This window comes from Apium graveolens, chromosome 7, assembly GCF_009905375.1.
Source record: "Apium graveolens cultivar Ventura chromosome 7, ASM990537v1, whole genome shotgun sequence".
Taxonomy (NCBI): Eukaryota; Viridiplantae; Streptophyta; class Magnoliopsida; order Apiales; family Apiaceae; genus Apium; species Apium graveolens.
The window spans coordinates 135,147,909-135,168,062 of record NC_133653.1 but is presented as its reverse complement, the minus strand read 5'-3'; the positions used below and the strand labels follow the sequence as shown (position 1 = coordinate 135,168,062).

Below are 20,154 nucleotides of genomic sequence, written 5' to 3'. Positions count from 1 at the left end.
CATTCATTGATGAGGTAATGAATGCCCATGATAAGTGGCATTTTATACCACTTCGAACATCTTATAATGGCTTGAATTGATGTCTTGAAGTCAAGTATTTTGTGTATTTGATACGTTTTTCTAGTGTTTTTGCATTTCAGGGTATAACTTGCGTATGTAGGAAGAATTTATCAAAATAAGCCTAGGGAAGTGCTTGGCATTGGTTGTGGAAAGTTAGGAGCAGAATTCGGCAAAATCAGGAGCAGAATTTTATATTTTCCAGAAGGTACCGGGGCGCCCGCTCAGAAAGCTGGGGCGGCCGCCTGGGAGCTGGGGCGCCCGCTCAGGAATCTGGGGCGGCCGCCCGGGGTCGAGAAAATTAATACTGATTTTTACAATTCTTATTCTGGTGGACTTCTGAGACGGCTGGTTCTTGTGGGCTTCTATATAAGTAGTTTTCAGAGACGTTTCAAAGTGTGTGTTATTAAGCAATGAGCAAGGAGAGAAGGAAGAAGACCATTTTAGCATATCGCAATGAAGAAGAGAAAGCATACATTTTCTTGTGATTCTTTTATTCGTTGTAACAGTGGATGCTAGTTTTCTTTACTTTGAACCTTATTACTCTTGTGACGTACTCTGGTTTTAATAAGTATTTTTATTAGTTTATATTGTGTGTTATTATCATATTTTCATATGAACCCATGGTGATGATGAGTTCTATCATGGGCTAATCGTGATTATGGGGCCATAGCGGATTTATTATGGATTTCTTTAGTTAGTTGTTTAATACCTTGGTGTGTGATGATTGTATGATATCTAGCATAGGTTGTGCTTATTCGTCTTATGTGTGTCGCAATCATATAAGATAGTCTGTTAATCTCTTGTGAAGCGACGGTGGATCTTGAGATTTAGAACTTGCCATGCTAGCATAGGTTCATGTATGTGTATACATGATTAGTGGGTAACTCTAACCGTTTTACTTGCCCTATATAATCATAAAGAATAACTTGTACTTAAATTGTTATGTTGTCAAATTCTGTAGACATATAGGGTCTCAACATAATTGATGCCTATTCAACTTCTATCTTAATTGTGGATGATTGGTAGAATGGTATTAGTACAAGGAAAGTTGGCTTTTATCAGTTTCGTGTTGTTCGATTAATATCATCGTCGTTACATGCTAAGGGTAATAACAATAACTATTGAAGGAAGTAATAATGAAGTTATGATCTCATGTGTGTTTAATATTGTTAATTCAAGTGTTAATTAAGTGTTTCTATCTCGTAGTTAATTGTAGTTAATAATTAGTTAATCAATCTAAAGAGTTACTGTCTTGACATTGAGAAGTAATCATACATTGGTGAGTGAGTGTTAATTAAATATAATTAGTCTGAGTCTCTGTGGGAATGAACTAGAAATTATTCTATATTACTTGCGAACACGTATACTTGCGTGAATGATTAGTGCGTGTTTTGTGCTTAACAAGTTTTTGGTGCCGTTATCGGGGACTCGGCGTATTTGTTTAGTTTATGTACTTACCATCAGTGGTCATTAGGACTCATTGATTAAGGCATTTTACTTATAGTTTCCGGTTGTGTTTTAGGTACTTTAGCGAGTGTTTATACAAACAGTTTCTTGTACTCGCAAGAGGACTTTAGATACGGCTGAGGAGACAGACTCAGTTCTTGATATTTCAGAGAAGATAGATTTTGAAGATTCAGATAAAGAGAGTGAGCAGAAAGAACCAGTAATCATGGGTGATCGTATAGTTCCAGCAACAGATCCAGCTCTTATGGACTTTTCTCGGCCTAAAATTGATGACATTCAGTCAAGCATCCTTCATCCGGCTATTCAGGCTAACACTTTTGAAATCAAGCCGGGCACTATTCAGATGGTGCGGAATTCTGTTTCTTTCGGAGGTGTTGCGACTGAAGACCCCAACATCCATATCAGGAATTTTTTCAAAATATGTAGTACTTTCAAATATAATGGTATTACTGATGAGGCTATCAAGCTGAGGCTTTTCTCATTCTCTTAGAGGGATAAAGCTAAGGACTTGTTACATTCTGAACCAGCTGGGTCCATCACTACTTGGCAAGATCTTGCGCAAAAGTCTCTGGTGAAGCTCTATCCAATGGCAAAGACTGCAGCTATGAGGAGTGCTCTTACTCAGTTTATGCAACAACCGACTGAATTTATGTGCGAAGCTTGGGAGCGCTACAAGGAGATGTTGAGAAAGTGTCCACATCATGGTATGCCTGACTGGATGGTGATCACTGGTTTCTATAATGGTTTGGGGGCCCAATCTCGGCCCATGCTTGATGCAATAGTTGGAGGCGCCTTGTGGGCTAAAAGCTATATTGAGGCTTATAATCTTATTGAAACTATGGCTGCAAATGAGCATCAAAACCCAACTCAAAGGATGATGCCTGGGAAGGTAGCAGGTATTCTGGAAGTCGATGCAGCTACAGCTATTGCAGCGCAGCTCCAAGCACCTTCTTGAAGGTTGATTCTTTAGCCAACTATGGAGTCAATCAGATAGCTATGGTCTGTGAGCTTTGTGCAGGCTCTCATGCTACGGATCAGTGTTCTCTCGTTAATGAATCTGTTCAGTATGTGAACAATTATCAATGACCGCAGCAGCCTGTGCCAGCTACTTATCATCCTAACAACAAAAATCATCCCAATTTCAGTTGGAGCAATAATCAGAATGTTGTTCATCAACCATATCAGCAACCTATAAGTAAGTAGTTTAATCCACCTGGATTCCAGCAACCACAAGAGTATGCTCAAAGGCAATCATATCATCAACAAGGAGGTGTTGCTCCACCTTCTAGTGCAGATTTCGAGGAGCTTAAGCGGTTGTGCAAAAGTCAGGCTGTTTCTATCAAGATCTTGGAGAATCAAATCGGTCAAATAGCCAATGTCGTGCTCAATCATCAACCTGGCACACTTTCCAGCGATACTGAAGTGCCAGGCAGGAAGGAAGCTAAGGAACAAGTCAAGGCTGTCACCTTAAGGTCTGGAAAAGTTGGTGATGCTGAAAAAGCAAAAGATGGAGAAGCTGAAGTTGTAGATGAAGAAGAGAAGCAAAATGAGAAAGCGGCGGAATCAAGGAAGACTACTGTTGAACACACTCTGCCTGAGGGTAATACAGAGGAGAAACAGCTCTATCCTCCACCACATTTTCCTAAGAGATTGCAAAAACAAAAGCTGGATAAGCAGTTCGGTAAGTTTCTGGAGGTGTTCAAGAAACATCACATCAACATAAATTTCGCTAAGGCTCTGGAGCAAATGCCTAGTTATGTGAAATTCATGAAGAGTATTCTTTCAAGGAAGGTGAAACTGGATGACCTTGATACCGTTGCTCTAACGGAAGAGTGCAGCGCTGTGCTGCAACAAAAATTACCTCCAAAGCTTAAAGATCCAGGTAGCTTCACCATTCCTTGCACCATTGGCAAGTTGTCTTTCAACAAGTGCATGTGTGATTTGGGAGCAAGCATCAATCTGATGCCATTGTCTATCTTCAAAAATTTGAATTTTCCTGATCCAAAGCCCACCTACATGTCTCTACAATTGGCTGATCGTTCTATTACATACCCACGAGGCATCGTGGAAGACGTACTAGTAAAGGTGGATAAGCTCTTCTTCCCTACAGACTTTGTCATTCTGGATTTCGAAGAAGATAAGAAGATTCCCATAATCTTGGGAAGACCTTTCTTGGCTATAGGCCGTACCTTGATAGATGTGCAGAAAGGTGAACTTACAATGAGGGTGCAGGATCAGGATGTGACATTCAATGTATTCAAGGCAATGAAATTCCCTACAGAAGACGAGGAGTGCTTAAAGGTGGATTTGATTGATTCTGCGATAATTTCAGATCTTGATCATGTGCTAATGTCTAACGCCTTAAAGAAAGCCTTAGTGGGGGAATTTGATAATGAAGATGAGGAAGGCAATGAGAAACTACAATATCTAAATGCATCTCCTTGGAGACAAAATCTAGACATGCCATTTGAATCTCTTGGTAATACTGATCTCAAGAATGCTGAGGGAAAGCTCAAACTATCTATTGAGGAAGCACCTACTTTGGAGCTCAAACCATTGCCTGAACACTTGAGGTATGCTTTTTTAGGTGATGCATATACTTTGCCTATTGTTATTGCATCTGACCTTTCAGGTAGTGAGGAGGAAAAGCTCTTAAGAATCTTGAGAGAATTCATATCGGTCATCGGATGGACTATAGCAGATATAAAATGGATCAGCCCTTCGTACTGCATGCATAAAATTCTGCTAGAGGAAGGTAGTAAGCCGACGGTTGAGCAACAACGAAGACTTAATCCTATCATGAAAGAAGTGGTGAAGAAAGAAATTCTAAATTGGCTAGATGCAGGAATCATATATCCTATTTCTGACAGTTCTTGGGTGAGCCCCGTGCAATGTGTACCTAAGAAATGAGGTATAACTGTGGTAGAAAATGAGAAGAACGAGCTCATCCCCACTCGAACAGTCACAGGATGGAGGGTATGCATGGATTACAGAAAATTGAACAAAGCCACGAGGAAGGATCACTTCCCTCTTCCATTTTGTTAGATATATTTGATAATGTCATGTCTAATATGATTTATGTTTAGTTTTCAGATCTTACTTGAACAGGACAAATCAGTACTTAACTGAAATCAGCACTTATACTGAAGTCAGAACTTAAGTGATCAGTAATTAAGGTTCAGGAGATATTTATCAGGAGATAATATCAGGACTTAAAGGAAACTTTCAGATAAGGAAGGCGGCTGATTGAAAGGAAAGAAGATCAGGACAAACGTAAGAAGAAATATGCATGAAGAAGGAATTCTATGAAGAATGGAATACTTGGAAGAAAAGATAACTGATTGATATATTTTAGGAAGCAGAATTATATTCCATATCAATTAGCGATTATCTTGTAACTGTGTAGTATATAAACACAGACATAGGGTTTACACTATATGTGTTATCATTATCGAGAATATTATTCATTGTAACCCTAGCAACTCTCGTGATATTTGTTCATCACTGAGAGAGGACAGTTCTATATTGTAACAGAGTTTATTATATTGAATAAAGTCTGTTTTCTGTTACTTGAGTTCTTTAATTCAATTTGATTGTGATAAACACTGTATTCAACCCCCTTCTACAGTGTGTGTGACCTAGCAAGTGGTATCAGAGCCTATCTGTTAACACACAAACAGTTTAAGATCCAAAAACAATCATGTCTGAAGCAGAAACTCCAACCAAGCCAACCAAAACTGAAGAACCACCAAAGACTCAAATCTATAGTCGATATGAGGCTATTAGAGTTCCCATACTGAAGCCATCTGAATATCCCATATGGAAGGTGAGGATGACTATGTTTCTGGAAGCTACTGATCTAGAATATCTTGACAGAATCCATGAAAGACCTCACAAGCCAACAAAACTCGCTGTTGTAGTTGCAGGTGAAACAGCAAAGTCTGTACCAAAGAAGAAGAGTGATTACACTGCTGAAGATATTGCTTCAATTGCTAAGGGTGCTAAGGTACGACACTTGCTGCATAGTGCCATTGAAAATGTAATGTCAAACAGGGTAATTAACTGCAAGACTGCAAAGGAGATATGGGATGCCTTGGAGACAAGGTACCAGGGAACTGATTCGATTAAGAAGAACAGGAAGACAATACTCACTCAAGAGTATGAACACTTTGACTCAAGGCCTAATGAGTCATTGACTGATTTATATGACAGATTTGTCAAACTCTTGAATGATTTGTCACTAGTTGATAAGGAGTATGATATTAAAGATTCAAACCTTAAATTCCTGTTAGCTCTTCCTAAAAGTTGGGATTTGAAGGCAACAATTATAAGAGACAACTATAATCTTGAAGAAACAACTCTTGATGAAATTTATGGGATGCTCAAGACTCATGAACTTGAGATGGAACAAAGAAACAAGAAGAAAGGAGGAAAGTCAAGCACAGTTGCTCTTAAAGGTAAAGAAGAATCCCCTAAGGCAGCTACCTCAAGGAAAGGCAAGGGAAAAGCGCTCATCACAAAGTCTGATACTGAGTCATCAAATTTTGATAGTGATGATGACTCAGAAACTGAAAGCTTGCCTGATATGGATGGTAATGAAGAGATGATGAAGCTGGGTGCTCTTATGGTGAAAGGAATCACAAGGACTGCATACAGAAAATTCAGGAAGGGAAAGAAGTTTTCTAGGAAAGGTGCAAGTTATGATAAGAAGAATTTCAGAAAGTATGAAGGCAAATGAGGAAAGTCTAACAGAGGAGATTACACAAATGTCAAATGCTACAACTGTGGTGAGAAAGGCCACATATCTCCTGATTACAAGAAAGTGAAGAGTGATAAAGGCAAGGCTCTTGTCACACAGAAGAAAAGCTGGACAGACACCTCAGATTCTGAAAGTGAGGAGAACTATGCCTTGATGGCAAATGCTGATATGGCAAATACTGATAGCAGTCCTGAAGCTGTTGAGTTAAAGGTACCTCAAACTACTTATGCCTTTCATACTGATGATATTAATGAGTTGAGAAGATATCAGAATTTGTGGAGAAAGTTGGCCCAAGTGTTTCTTATGGAGATGGCAACATTGGAAAAACATTGGGATATGGCAATATCAATCTTGGGAATGTCATCATTAAAGAAGTAGCTCTGGTCTCAGGACTTAAACACAATCTGCTGAGTGTTAGTCAAATCTGTGACAGAGATTATCATGTGGATTTCTTTGAAGAACACTGTGAAGTTGTAATTAAATCTACAAGCAAAGTTGTCCTGAAAGGATACAAGCATGGTAACATTTATGAAGCCAAGCTTTCAACAAGTACTGATGGTTCTGCAATCTGTCTGATGAGTAGAGCATCAATTGAAGAGAGCTGGAATTGGCACAAGAAACTCTCTCATTTAAATTTCAACAATATAAATGAACTGGTCAAGAAAGATTTTGTGAGAGGACTGCCAAAATCAGTATTTGCTCCTGATGGCCTTTGTGATTCATGTCAGAAGGCTAAACAAAGAAAATCTTCATTCAAGAGCAAGACTGAATCATCAATTCTTGAGCCTTATCACCTACTACATGTTGATCTATTTGGTCCAGTGAATGTCATGTCTATTGCAAAGAAGAAATATGCTATGGTCATAGTGGATGAGTTCACCAGATACACATGGGTGTATTTCTTGCACACAAAAAGTGAAACTGCATCTATCTTAATTGATCATGTCAAGCAACTGGATAAATTGGTCAAAGATTCTGTGAAGATCATAAGAAGTGATAATGGCACTGAGTTCAAGAATTTGACAATGGAAGAGTTCTGCAAAGACCTGGGAATCAAGCAGGAATTTTCTGCTCCTGGAACTCCACAACAAAATGGAGTTGTTGAAAGAAAGAATAGAACCCTTATTGAAGTTGCACGAACTATGCTTGATGAAGCAAAGCTACCAACCTATTTTTGGGCTGAAGCTGTGCAGACTACTTATTTTACTCAAAATGCAACACTCATTAACAAGCATGGAAAGATACCATATGAGATGGTGAAGAAAAAAGAAGCCAAATATGAAGTATTTTCATGTATTTGGATACAAGTGTTTTGTTCTTAAGACTCATCCTGAACAGCTATCCAAATTTGACTTAAAAGCTGATGAAGGAATTTTTGTTGGATATCCACTTTCCACAAAAGCCTTCAGAGTCTATAATTTAAGAACAAGGGTTGTCATGGAATCTATCAATGTCTCATTTGATGATAAGAAGATTACTGGACTTGAATATTTCAATGATCATGATCAGCTGAAATTCGAAAATGAAGACTTAAATTCTGATACTGAAAATCCTGAAAGTCTAAATCCTGATACTGCAAACTCTGATGGATTAAACTCTGATGTTATTGAAACTATGGTGACTACGTCAAAGGAAGATGCACCTGTGCAGGGGGGGCATACTGAAGATACAACCACATCTCAAGAAGCATCAGAACATACAACTGGCTCTTCAAGTTCTGATTCATCAAGTTCTGATAAGCCAAGTTCTGATAGTTCTGAAAACTTAAATTCTGAAGGATCCAACTCAGAGAGCATAGTTTCAGGGGGAGCATCAGAAAATGTTGATGAAGATAGCATGGATCATGGGGGAGCATCCAGTTCTAGAGAAAACCTTCCATCTGCAAGGAAGTGGACTAAATCACATACACCTGACTTAATTATTGGAAATCCTGATGCAGGTGTCAGAACTAGAACAGCTACTTCAAGTGAATGTCTCTATAATTCTTTTCTTTCTCAGACTGAACCAAAGAAAGTAGAAGAAGCTCTTCAAGATGCTGATTGGGTGTAAGCAATGCAGGAAGAGTTAAATGAATTTGATAGAAACAAATTTTGGACCCTAGTGCCAAGACCAAAGAACAGATCTGTTGTTGGTACAAAGTGGGTGTTCAAAAAAAAAACTGATAGTGATGGCATAATTACAAGGAATAAAGCAAGGTTGGTTGCAAAAGGATATTCTCAACATGAGGGAATTGATTATGATGAAATATTTGCACCAGTTGCTAGATTGGAAGCCATAAGGATATTTTTGGCTTATGCTGCTCACAAAAAGTTTACTGTCTTTCAAATGGATTTGAAAATTGCTTTTCTCAATGGAGAATTGGAAGAGGAAGTATATGTTGAACAACCTCCAGGCTTTGTAGATCCCAAATATCCTAATCATGTCTACATGCTTGATAAAGCACTTTATGGCCTTAAACAAGCTCCAAGAGCATGGTATGAGACTTTAGTTCAGTTTCTTCTGGAAAGTGGATTTAACAGAGGAACTATAGACAAAACACAGTTCTACCTCAACCATGGAAAGGACTTACTTTTGGTTCAGATATATGTTGATGATATCATCTTTGGTTCTACAAATGACAGACTTTGCAAGAAGTTTGCCAAACTGATGCAGTCAAGATATCAAATGAGTATGATGGGGGAACTTAGCTATTTTCTGGGCCTTCAGGTCAAGCAGAATGAAGAAGGCACTTTTATTTGTCAATCCAAGTACACCAGAAATTTGCTGAAGAAATTTGGAATGCAAGATTGTTCAAGTGCATCCACTCCCATGGCCACTGCAACAAAATTGGATAAGGATACTGGTAAATCAGTAGATATTACTGATTACAGAGGTATGATTGGTTCTCTACTCTATCTAACTGCTAGTAGACCTGATATCATGTATGACCTGTCTTTGTGCAAGATTTCAAGCAGATCCAAGAGAACCTCACTTAACAGCTGTGAAAAGAATTTTCAAGTATCTTAAGGGAACAGCTGATCTGTGATTATGGTATCCTAAAGAATCAGACTTTAAACTAATAGGTTACTCAGATGCAGATTTTGCAGGTTGCAAAATAGACAGGAAAAGCACAAGTGGAAGCTGCCAATTTCTTGGAGGCAGATTGGTTTCTTGGTTTAGCAAGAAACAAAAGTCAATTTCCACATCAACTGCAGAAGCAGAGTACATTGCTGCAGGAAGCTGTTGTGCACAGATTCTTTGGATGAAGAATCAGTTACTGGATTATGGGTTAATATATTTTAAAATCCCTATTTACTGTGATAATCAAAGTGCTATTACTATGACAGGTAATCCAGTTCAACACTCAATGACAAAGCACATCAGCATTAGGTACCACTTCATAAGGGAACATGTGGATGAAGGTACAGTGGAATTGCACTTTGTTCCAACAGATCAACAACTAGCAGATATCTTCACCAAACCACTGTGTGAAGCTACTTTTACAAGATTGATAAATGAACTTGGAATGGTTTCAGGTTCTTTCTCTAAATCTGCTTAGCTTTTGTTCTGATGCATCAGACTTTATGATCAGTATTTACAGATATTACTATCTTTGTGTATTCTGTGCTTATTGAAAATTGCTTAAGTACTGATTGTTGTCTGATGTGAATTTCTAAACTCTGATAGTGATATGAATGTTTCTGTGATTATTCAATCCAATGAGGATAAATATGCTAGATGCTGACCTAGTAGTCTTTAATATACTAACAAATCCCATGTTAGAAGTAATTATTTATGTGGAAATCTATTGACACAAGTAAATTCAGATATTGAGCTTAGTTAAGTTTACTTTGTCTATCTTATTACTAAGTCAACAACTAGAATAATGCTTCTCATCTGTTAAGTTCTGATGTTAGTAAATCTGGTGAATATACTAAGTGCTGATAAGCCTCACTTATCAAAAGAAAAGGAAAAGAAAAAGAATAAATATCAGGTACTCCTTTGAGATCTAGAGTAAAAACTGTGGAAGGGAAGACCCAAGTGCATTGCTGGTATTAAGTAATATGCATCAAAAAAGCAAAAATAAATATTTTTCTTGGTGACTTTTCACACTCTATGATTAGTGGAGAAATACTCTGATAATTGCATAAATTCTGATAAGCAGTCGTGACTCACTTACACTGAGAAGCCACTGTAAAATGGAATTTCAAAAGATGCATAAAATGAGCACAAAACAGTTGTGGTGGACTCATGCATGAACTCATTCTAAAGTAGACTTCAGAATAATGACAGGTTTTGAGCAAAGTTCTTAGTTATGCCCTTATTTTTAAGATATATTGAAGTGAATCAGACTTTAATCTTTATCTGATATTTAGCTTACTGCACACACATACACTCCATATGAATGATGAAAATTACTGTGGTGATAAATGATGTTTTAGATGAACAGTTTATGTCAGATTGCATAAATTCTGAGGACAAGTTATGATGGAAGTTCTGATGATTAAGTTCTGAAGAAATGAAATCAAAATTTGTGTGAGGAATTGCAGAAATAGGCATTTACTTTTCGAGTTAAGAAATCATGTTCCGATGACTGTTAAGTTCTGATATAAGTCTATGTTCTGATATTACTCTCTGATTCTTTACTTGACTTATTTATGGTTAAAATCTAAAACAGTCTTATTTAAAATCAGAATATGTTTGGGTGAGATATTAACAGTGAATACAATTAGGGTTAGCGGTACACGTCCATGCACAGTAATTTTTACTTGTTTCATGTGCGCATTAAATCCTGTTTTACACTTTCAATGACTGTTTTTATTCTCATCAGTCTAGGGAGACGAGGTAGAATTATTTTTACCGATAATCATTAAATTTTCCTTGCGTCTCCTGACATTCCATTGGCTATATAAACCAACACTTCATTCCAGCCAGCACATCTCTCATTTTCTCATAAACTCACTCTCGTCTTATTCTTATCACCACAAATGGCTGCGTTTGGCTGGTTTTACAATTATGGTACTGAGACGGTACATGTTTTTCTAAATGGAATTCCAACTCCATACAATATCAACAACATCCCTCACAATCTCTGGATTCAATTTCCAGATATCATTAAACGTGATATGTTGACAGTTCGAAGAGATCTACATCTCCGTCATCTCCGACAGCAGGAGCGAATCATTCGTCTCGCTGTTCTTTTTGTTGAGAGTAGGAAGAAGAAATAGTTTCTGCTCCCTGTTTCTCTTCACTGTCAGCTTTGTCTGGCTTCTAAAGCTTAGGACAAAAGTTGTTGATGTTAGGATTTGTAGCTTAGGACAATCTTATAATTTTGTGATGTAATTTAAATTTCATGAAATGTATTTTCTCAATATATTAATGAAATTTTATATTTATGCAAGATTTTGTCTCTGAGTCATTTGATATTCTGATGCATTTTTAAATCCTGATTTACCCATATTCTAATGACCGTTTTAGCCCTGATACAAATCAAGTTCTGATTCTGACGTGGCAATATTTGTTTACTTGGTTTCTTTATGGTCATTCTCTCATTGGTCATATTTTTTTTTCAGAATATTGGTCTCGCAGTGAAAAATAATTTACTAAGAGGAAACAGTTTTAAATTTTAAAATAAAACTGAACTACCTTAATTAATGGGATTACTTGGTAAGTGAAACGGTTTTTCCTTGAAAAACTGCATGTGATAAGTAATGATTACTGTATTCCTGTGCCCATTAATTATCCTTTACTGCTGCATGTCTGACAGGTGTCCAACGGTTACTTTTTCTACCGTGTATAAGTAAAAGAGAGAAAAGATTGTAAAATCTTTTATTTAGTTTCACATCTTATTTCTCTCTCTTTATTTCTATTCTCTCTCATCTCCTGACGTTTTTTTTTCATACAGACATTTTATCAAACACCTTATAGGCAACCTAATTTCTAAATTTTTCTCATGGCACCTAAGGATTTGATTATAGATGGAGCCAAGTTTGTACCCAACAACTATGCTGCAATCTTGAACAATGTTGAAGCTCCATCTAATTTGCACTTTGTGCAAGATCTTCTAGCACACAGTGAGATTGGGTATGCGTTGACCCAACCTCAAGTCATTTCAAGCCAACAAGTTCTGACGTTCTGGCGGACTGGGCATTTTGATAATGATGGTGTTACTGGTACTCCAAGCATTATTTTTGAAGTGAATGATGTTGAGCATGTGGTAACTCCTGGAGCAGTTCGTAAAGCTCTCCACTTACCAGAAGGCTGCACTTTTTCAACAGCGGAGGAACCTGTTCTACAGCAGCTCATGGCCAATTTGGGGTATGAGAAGAGTTTGGCCAAGCTTGGATAGTTGAAAAGGGCACATATCAGGAAGGAATGGAGCTTTTTCTTCGACTGCATCACTAAGGCATTCTCCAATAAGTGGTCCAACTTTGATGTCATTCCAATTATGAGTCAACACATCGGGTATGCTATTATTCACCAAACTCATTTTGATTTTGCAAGAGCTATGCTAGGTTTTATAGGGGATAGGATGATAGAAGATAGGAATGTAGTATACTTTGCTAGATTCTGTCAGCTTATATATAACTTCTGTTGTGCTGATGAACCCCAACCTACCACTGACATAATTCCACCCTTTAAACTTGCAAAACGGGCTTTTAATGACTTGGTAAATGCCGACCTTAAGAAAAAGGTGGTTAGACCCTTACAGATACCTCACTCTGTAAAACAGATCCTGGTAAATGCTGATCCTCAAACCTACAGATCTGTTTATCCTGATGTTCAACCCACCAACACATCCCAGACACCACAAAAACCATCAGAACATACCACATATACACCTCAACCTACTCAACCCTCTATCAGAACATATCTCAAACCTTCACAGATATCTCAACCTTCATCATCAGCACATACTGTGAGGCCTTCATCTTCAAAGCCTAAGAGGACAAAGACTGTACCTCAGACACCACAGAAGAGAAGGAGGATTGTTCTGAGAGATGAGTCAGACAGTGAGGAACAGTTTCCTGTGTCAGAACCTGTTGTCAAAGAAACTGAGAAGGTTTCTTCTCAGAAGGATATTGGAATTGGGGGTTCTAAGCTACTCAAAAGACTTAGAAGGATGTATTCTAATGAAACTCCCAATGTATCTCCACCTTCAAAGAGATACAAGAAATAGAGAGCACAAAGGTACAGGGCTGAGTCAATTTCAGAGGATGAGGAAGCAGCAGCTAAGGAAGGAGATCAGGAATCTCTGATCTCAAAGGAGCCAGAATTTGCTGAAGCTACTGCATCTACACCTCCATTGTCCCCAGCTAAGGAAACTGTACAAGATAAAGTATCTACACCACCTGTGTCTCATGTAAATGAACCAGTATGTACTGCAGACCCAGGCACAAGTGCTGAGATTGATATTCAAAACCTAATTGTGCCTGAGGTTCTCTACTTAGAAGCTCCATTCAATCCATCAACAACACCAATTCCTGATGCTGATGTTACTCCAGAATTGTCTACAACACCTTCTCTGCATCTAGACATTGAAGATCAGACTATAGGTGAGCATCAGAATATGGCTGTTGATCAGAACTTGGAAGCAGATCAGCACTTAGAGGATGATGTTGAAGCCTCCATAGCCTCTCATATTGTTCTTTTATCAGAGGATGTTGACTTTGTAAGTTCTGATGCTGTAAATGCTGATAATACTGGTGATGCTACTATAAATGCAGATGCTGATGCAGCTGGTCCATCAGGACATGCACCTCAACAAACTGTTCATAAAGCTGAGATAGTCAATAAGTTTGTTACAGGGGAAGCACCAGTACCTTGGAGTGAAACTCCTAGAGGACAGGAGTGGACTAAGGAATGGAACACAGTCACCTTTGTTCCATCTGAAAAAATTCTTGCTGAGCACTTGGAAAAAGCTGGTGAGATGCTAATTAATGATGATTTCTAGACACAGCTACGAGTTACTGCATTGAGTACTCGACATCTTCAAGGTCAACACTCAACAACTCATGCCGCGGTGCATAGAATTCAAGAAGCTTTAATCAAGCAAGGAACAACTATGAAACTTGAAAAGAAAAACTTTTTCAAACCTACCTTTGATAGAGTAGCCTATATTGAGAAAACTCAAGAGAAGCAATAGTCTCAGATTGATGAAATTTTGCAAAATCAAGCTTCTCAGCAGTCTCAACTCAATGAGATCCAATCCTTAGTGGAATTGCTTCTCTCTCTTCTTTTACCTGCTGATGCCAAAAAGGGGGAGAAAGTAATTAAGTCCAAATGTAAATCTGAGAAGACACTGAAGAAAAAGAAAAAATGATGATGGTAATGACCCGGGAAACTCTGGAATGGGTGGAGGTCATGGTCAAGGTAAAGATCATTCATCAAGTAAAGCTGGAATTACAAGTCATAGAACAAGTTCTGATACTGGGAGAAGAATAACTTCTAATACTGGTAAAAGGATACTTCTGATGAACTTTTGTGTAACACCCCCAGATCCGGGGTCGGGGATCCGGGTCGTCACGAGTTCCACTTCCCTTAACAACACCCAATCTTATTAAACAATCAACTACTCTTTACTGTGACCCCACAATATACACACACACACCACAAGTTATAGTCTCAGAGATGAATATCCAAAAATAATCACAAGTCGTTTTATTCCACAATTAAGTCAATACACCTTAAAAAGGTTTCTGAATAAATTTACATTTCTTTGCCATTATTACAATTCATAATATACATAAGTCTGGTACATTACTAGTTGAAAAATTAGCCTATTGGTAATTTCTACCTCAGCTACAGCGGCCTGAACGCTTCCGGAAAGCTGCGGAACGTTTCCTATCCGCTTACGAATTGGGAGCTTGGTCCTGTTCATCTTATCTATCTGATGTTGTGTGATGAAAGAAGAAAGCAAGGGTGAGCAGCAAGCCCACCAAAATAATATGTATAATGATTAACAATATATGAGCCTACTCATAATACTCATGAAAGTCTTGGTCAAAAGAAATGAACCAAGTTTGATATCTTAATGCGATGAAGTCGCAAAATATTCAGTATATATACATATATACTTTTCAAAATATTGGAAGTCCTCTTCCATGCATAATATACACAAAGTCCCAGTGTATAACTGTATAAAAAAATATCGTTGCAAGGTGATCTCATATATCTAACCTTGTCTCAACGTTTTTTTTTCTGAAAATCTTTGCCATGCATAAGATAATCATTTACTAGATATAAGTTTAAAAGATGAAGTTACAAGATACTCCAATATACTTATATCTTTTCCAAATACTACTTGAACTACCACCGTTCAAGTTATAATTAGTTCAAAAGTTCATCACATAGATGAGACTACAAGATAATACTTGAATAGATTCAACCTTTAAAATATCATCAAAATAAAATGAAGTTATGAGATACTTCATTTGATGTAAACATCATTTTGAAAACTTGACCCTGCCAACACTCAACAATCGCCCAACCGTAGCCTTTCTATCGAAGTGCTCTGGGTAGTGTTGCAGAAATTATCCAATTGGAGGATGAACTCATTACGGGAGTTTGCCGCGCCAGGAAGACCACTTACGATGATCAGTCGTAGTAGTGCAACCCCACCATTTTCTACATGTAGAGGAGAACCTGTCGGATTTACTTGTCAACCGAACACCGAACTCCTAAGGAATGGACCGCCTTAGCGGAACTTCCAGGCCATTTGGGCCAATATAATAAGGCTGGGCCGGCGCTACTCGGCCACTTACGCCACTCCTAGTTCAGATGAAATCCATGACTCTGAAACGTAAAGCTCGTCCCCACTTTCCCCAAGTAGAAACTTGTTGATACGGCTCCACCAAGAGGTCGTATCTATTTGGAAAGGAGAACTCACCGATATTTCCCAGGCGATGCCTGTTAATGGATTAACTTATTCCAAGAATTTTACTTCCCGAGTGTTGGGTAAGTAATCAATTCATTTAACAAAACAGCAACCTTGTTGCGAATATAAAACACACCACAGAGCCGGATCCCTCAGGTTTTGAGCGAGTATTTAAATCCCCTTCGAAAGGAGGATCTTAAATATATAAAAAAATGAGTTTTTGGGATCCGCTCTAACTTTTAAAAATCATTTTGAAGACTCGCAAAACATTTTTAAGAATGTTTGGAGTGAAGCTGATTTAATGAAGTAAATCAGTCCCCAGAATATTTAGAAAATGTCTGAATATTATTATTTAAATAATATTCCCATAAAGAATAATCTTTATAAAAATAATCGAAGTAGAAGTATTAAAACTTATACTTGAAATGAATAGCAAATAATCAAAGATATACTTATACGAAAGTAATATCTTTATTTGAATAATCAAAAATAAGTTTTATTATCGACACCTTATTCTTTAATACAATAAAGAATATTATTAAGTAATAAGCGGAGTCATAATACCTCGAATGAATACTATAAATAATATTCATAAAATAAAGGAGTCATACATCCTCAAATGAATATCCAAGTAATATTCAATAATAATATAAACTGAGTCATAAGCCCTCGAATGAATATTCAAATAATATTCAAATAATAAAATAAAGGTATCGAATAAACCTTATTCGATCCATAGTTTTAAAAACTATATCCATATATATATAAATATATATATATATAATATACTCGGGAACATCGACTCCCGGTTTAGAAATATGTTCACCTTTTATCCCCTATACTAAGGGTATACGCAACTACTTGCTTATTTCTAGCATAGGTATTATGCAACTATAAGCATTGAAATCAACAGATAGATAACCAGATTACGAAACAGACATGCATATATACCATATCAACATGCTCCAATATATCTCAAAATTTGCTAATAACAATCATGCACTATCACAAGATAATGCATATACATATATTTACATCACAACAACAGTATATCGGGTAGAAAACTTGCCTGAGCGACTGGGGGTTACGAATGGCTCGGGACGAGTCTGGTAACCTATAAACAACAAGTAAGTTGGAATTAAACCAAAGTCACTTGTACATCTATACTCTAACCAACTCAGACTCTAACGCTCGTTTTGTGCTTACTGATTCTCTTAAGTCACTCGAGTACCCTCGGCTCCACCATTTTTAATAATTTAACCTTTACGAGTTTTAAGGTGATTCCTTCGCGAGTGTCTTACCAACTGCCTAACACACTTACCTTAAATGTTTCATACATTAATTAACCCTTTTTGGTCTTTAACCTATGTTTCAAAGTAAGGCGAGGGGAAAAGTTTCGTTCGCGAAACGCCGTTACTTGAAACGGTCGTTTCTCCTAAACCGTGCAACGGAATCGAACGAACTATATATCAAAACGAAGCTCGTAACATGAGCTATCTAAACATGGCAGTGGTCATAATCTAGAAGGGGGTTCTCGGGTCCTAATGCTATGCACAAAAACAGTCCAAAGAAAATCGGACGTTACGACGGCTATGTTTACGCGATTTCCCAATTTTTAACCATTCAAACCAACCACAAACCACCCTCAAATCCAACATACAACCAACATCCATCCTCATCACATCATAACAACCCCAACAAATCCACATTAACCATTTATACTTATTCCTCACATGAACTAAAAGCTTTACTTAGGTTCTTTAACTAATTACCAAGATTTACAACTCCAACAATGCAACAAAACCAACTAATCTCTACAAACTCAACCAAACTTCAACCAATCAAGCATCATGCTTCACATATGCTATATCAAACACATTCAATCCTAATTACTCAAAACTAAAGCTAGGGTTTGTAGTTTATACCTTCCTTGGAGAGTGGAGAATCAACAGAATGGCTTGGAATCACCTTTAAAGCCCTTATCCAAGCTTAATCTAAACAAAACTTCAAGAACACAAATTTTAGTTCTTGAAAACACTATTCACCATCTTCTTTCATGATTTATAGAAAAATATTGGCTTGGAATTAGAAGCTTAAACTTATAGGAAGTATGTAACTATCCATGGGGAAGCTTAGATAATTACCTTGCTAAATAGTAAGTGGTGGAGCTTGGATCTTCAAATTTTAAGAAATGCACCCGAGAGCTTGAAGAAGAAGGAGAGAGATTTTTGTGTTTTGGCTTGATTTGCTTTTGGTTGGTTGATTTTTGTTGTTTGCTTTAGTGAATTACCTAGTTGCCCTTGGTTTTGTGTGGTTAAAAAGTCACCACATCTCCTTCCTTTCTTGTCATGCCTATGTCACCTTGCACATGTCATAATGCTCCCACTTGTCCACACCTTGTGGTTTGATGATGTCACAATCCCTGGCTTCTTGTACAAGCTTGTCTCTTGGTCACTTATTTGTTTTACGGTTCGCTTATCTTTCGTTCTCGTTTATCGTTTGAGGGATCATACCCGGGATCTTATTACTTAGGTTCCCTTAACCTTTCTCAATATATTATATTCCTTTTATGATCCTCTCCTATAATCCTTTAATTTAAATCCTTTTTATCCTGTTACCTTATACTCAATTCTCTCCGTATCTTGTGAATTTCCGGGAAAAATCAAAGTGTTCGGAATTGGATTCTGACGATCTTTACATACACTTATATACTTCATAGAGTACTAATAATATCCCAGAATATCCATAACAGAACCCCTACATAGTGTGGCATGAAAAGTTTTCTCATTCAGCAAAAACACTATTCACAAGGGTTTCAAAAATTTCCCAAAAATTGGGGTTATTACAGTCTCCCCTCCTTAAAAGGATTCCGTCCCGGAATCAGATAGAAAACAAATGGGGATACTTTCTTAGCATTACACTTTCTAACTCTCGAGTCAATTTTCCACATTGTGGTTCTACCACCAAACTCTGCCTAGTTTGATAATCCTTCTCCTAAGCACTTGTTCCTTTTCACTCTATAACCCTTCCTGGTTGCTCCATATAGGTTACGTCGGGTTCCATATCTATGCGCTCATATGCCTCTATTTATCTGGCATCTGAATTACACTTCCTTAACATTGATACGTGAAACACGTTACGACCTGCTACATGTTCGGGGTTAGGGTTAGCTCATATGCTAACTTTCCAAACGTCTTAATATATCCAAGGGTCCAACAAATTGTAGACTTAGCTTTCCTTTCTTTCCGAACCTCATCAATCCTTTCCAAGGGATACCTATAACATTACTAGGTCCCCTATTTCATACTCTTTATCCTTTCGTGTCAAATCAACATACTTATCATGTCCATCTTGGGCTACTACCAGCCGTCCTCTGATTAGATCTATCATATCCTTGGTCCTTTGGACTACTGCGGGTCCGAGCATCTTGCGCTCTACAACTTCATCCTAACATAAGGGAGATCGACATTGTCTTCCCTCAAGGATCTCATAAGGCGACATCTCGATAATGACATATGATCTATTGTCGTAAGATAACTCAATCCAAATTAAGTGATCATTCCAAATTCTTTCAAGTCTATTGCACAGACTCTCATTATTGCTTTTAGCATTAGAGCTTCTGCTTCTCAATACCCATTCTTTTCCAGTTCGTAATCGCTACTACCTTCCGTTCCTAATATTATACTGGTTATACTTTTGCTCGTTAGCGTTCTATAACCTTTTAATAACCAAGTCAACCTTAGTATCACGAATGTGTTCCCATTCCGCATACTACCACCACTTTATTACTCCTTTTTCAGTTATTTCTATTTTCCAAAATTTGATCAATCAAATAGAAGTAAATGAATTTGTTGAGAGATCACTATGATCATGAACACTTGTTATATCGCATAGTTAGTACAGAAGGTGGCCAGCCTTTAGTACTTGACAAGCGATTAAATAATAGCTGGTATCCTACTCGGCTTCTATCACACAGATAGATAGTCATTCGGTAATACCTCCCCTTCTGGAA

At 37.5% G+C, this 20,154-nt stretch overlaps 1 non-coding gene across 1 annotated transcript; it reads right to left on the bottom strand.

The window, feature by feature from the left end:
• Window positions 1–2,128: 2,128 nt before the first annotated feature.
• LOC141675868 (small nucleolar RNA R71) lies at window positions 2,129–2,235 on the bottom strand. The gene has a single exon (XR_012556497.1). It is a non-coding gene; the product is annotated as a small nucleolar RNA R71 (small nucleolar RNA).
• Between the last annotated feature and the right edge of the window lie 17,919 nt (window positions 2,236–20,154).